The sequence below is a fragment of the Pinus tabuliformis genome, chromosome 7 (assembly GCF_031772625.1).
Source record: "Pinus tabuliformis cultivar Carrire ecotype Pingquan chromosome 7, CPIR1, whole genome shotgun sequence".
NCBI lineage: Eukaryota > Viridiplantae > Streptophyta > Pinopsida > Pinales > Pinaceae > Pinus > Pinus tabuliformis.
Window position 1 is genome coordinate 1,569,263,490 of NC_142293.1, and position 2,885 is coordinate 1,569,266,374.

The window sequence follows — 2,885 nt, forward strand, 5'->3', positions numbered from 1 at the left end:
TTTAGTATTTAACAAAATGGCTTTAAATATAAACATACATGGAGTTACTTTGTACAGATGCAGCTGAAGAAGTTGAAATCCCAAAGTAGTGATCTCAAGATCTGCTATGGCAGCTAGTTTGCTCCACCCAATTCCACTTTCGTTTCCTTTCAATGCCCGTATGCAACAGATTTCATCAATGGATTTTATAAGGGAATTAATATGGGATGGAAGGCGAGTAAAATTAGAATTTATATTTATACCTCTGGTGGGCGATGGCATTCAGGGTAGGTATGAAGGGGATGGGAAGCCTTTCTTATCTTATCTTTTGTTCAATACTCAATGATGTTTTAGTATTTAACAAAATGGCTTTAAATATAAACATACCTGGAGTTACATTGTACAGATGTAGCTGAACAAGTCAAAATCCCAAAGTAGTGATCTCAAGATCTACTATGGCAACTAGTTTTCCCCACCCAAATCCACTTTCGTTTCAATGCCTGTATGCAACAGATTTCATCAATGGATTTTACAAAGGAATTTATAGGGGATGGTAGGCGAGTAAAATTAGAATTTATATTTATACCTCTGGTGGGCGATGGCATCGAGGGTAGGTATGAAGGGGATGGGAAACCTTTCTTATCTTATTTTTTGTTCAATGCTCAATGTTGTATTAGTATTTAACAAAATGGCTTTAAATATAAACATACCTGGAGTTACTTTGTACATATGCAGCCGAAGAAGTCGAAACCCAAAGCAGTGATTAGGTATGAAGGGGATGGGAAACCTTTCTTATCTTATTTTTTGTTCAATACTCAATTTTGTATTAGTATTTAACAAAATGGCTTTAAATATAAACATACCTGGAGTTACTTTGTACAGATGCAGTGGAAGAAGTTGAAATCCCAAAGCAGTGACCTCAAGATCCGCTATGGCAGCTAGTTTGCCCCACCCAATTCCACATTCGTAAGATCCGCTATGGCAGCTAGTTTGCCCCACCCATTTCCACATTCGTAAGATCCGCTATGGCAGCTAGTTTGCCCCACCCAATTCCACATTCGTTTCAATCCCTGTATGCAACAGATTTCATCAATGGCTTTTACAAAGGAATTAATATGGGATGGAAGGCGAGTAAAATTAGAATTTATATTTATACCTCTGGTGGGAAATGGCATTCAGGTTAGGTATGAAGGGGATGGGAAGCCTTTCTTATGTTATCTTTTCTTCAATACTCAATGTTGTTTTAGTATTTAACAAAATGGCTTTAAATATAAACCTACCTAGAGTTACTTTGTACAGATGCAGCTGAAGAAGTCGAAATCCCAAAGCAGTGATCTCAAGATCTGCTATGGCAGCTAGTTTGCCCCAGCCAATTCCACTTTTGTTTCAATGCCTGTATGCAACATATTTCATCAATGGATTTTACAAAGGAATTAATATGTGATGGAAGGCGATTAAAATTAGAATTTAAATTTACACCTCTGGTGGGAGATGGCATTCAAGGTAGGTATGAAGGCGATCGGAAGCCTTTCTTATCTTATGTTTTGTTCAATACTCAATGTTGTTTTAATATTTAACAAAATGGATTTAAATATAAACATACCTGGAGTTACTTTGTACAGATGTAGCCGAAGAAGTCGAAATCCCAAAGCAGTGATCTCAAGATCTGCTATGGCAGCTAGTTTGCCCCACCCAATTCCACTTTCGTTTCAATACCTGTATGCAACAGATTTCATCAATGGATTTTACAAAGGAATTAATATGGGATGGAAGGAGAGTAAAATTAGAATTTATATTTATACTTCTGGTGGACGATGGCATTTAGGATAGATATGAAGGGGATGGGAAACCTTTCTTTTCTTATCTTAGGATGCTGGGCAAGAGATTAGATGTGAATTTTGTCTCTAAGATCTTGTAGGGGAGCCATCCCCTGTCCCACCTTGCTACATATGTAGGGACCAAGTGCAGCACTCATTGCCAATCTCTTACTAACGTGAAATCGAGTATAAACCAGGAAATCAGGTGAGATCTCGCTCATGGGTCTAACCGGAATCTCAGCGCAATAATGGGTTCGAGTTTTACTTCTCTTCAGGGAAACTCTAATACATGGAAACCAATTCAACGGACATGGGTGCAAATTGGGCATTGAGCAATGGCTTTTTACGTGCTCTGTTTTCCATTCGCCTTACAACCCTCTTGACAGGGAAAACACTCATTATAGATAAAGTTATTCTAGATAATTGGTAGAAAAATGATACATAATGTCGTCTATATGCAGAAATTTTAATGATCCATAGGATATCTAAAATAATAAGTGCCCTTTCCTGCTCTGAGTGCTGCACTATTTCAAAAATTCTGGGTCGAAAAAATCCAAAGCACAGTGCAGATGTATCTACTTGTCATGATCGCTGCAGTAAGGTAAAATGAACTATCGATGGGTCCTGTGAGATATTTATTGCTCCTTCGAATACTGTTTAATCACTAAGTAGGAATAAAATTTTATGATATGTAATTATATATAAATATAAATGTGGGGATTACATATAAATAAAAATGTTCATTTTACTCAAACAAACAGAAAGAAAAATTTTAAAGCAAAAAAATTACTACAGCAACAATCTCTCAATATCAGGTGTATATAGATAAATCTGAAAAAAAAATGCAATTTGAATAACTGGGAGATAAGTTTCATTCAGTTAGCAAAAACTGAAAATAAATAGATATCAAATTCAAAAAAATATGCAACCCCATATTGGATCCTAACAAAGGTGGATGGGGATCTAAATTTTTCTTACATGGAGACTGTCGCATCGCAGGGGATTCCTAGACGAAAATTATGGCCACTGCCTCCCATTACATAAAATCTATTGTTGTCCCGTTTTTTTCCGTATGCTAAGCAATGCACT

General features: G+C 36.5%; 1 long non-coding RNA gene across 1 annotated transcript; it reads right to left on the reverse strand.

Moving 5' to 3' along the window:
• Nucleotides 1–202: 202 nt before the first annotated feature.
• LOC149254054 (uncharacterized) lies at nucleotides 203–2,361 on the reverse strand. Its single transcript, XR_016266252.1, has 3 exons — nucleotides 1,583–2,361; nucleotides 1,260–1,372; nucleotides 203–1,049 (listed from the first exon to the last, which is right to left on the reverse strand). It is a non-coding gene; the product is annotated as an uncharacterized LOC149254054 (long non-coding RNA).
• Nucleotides 2,362–2,885: the final 524 nt, after the last annotated feature.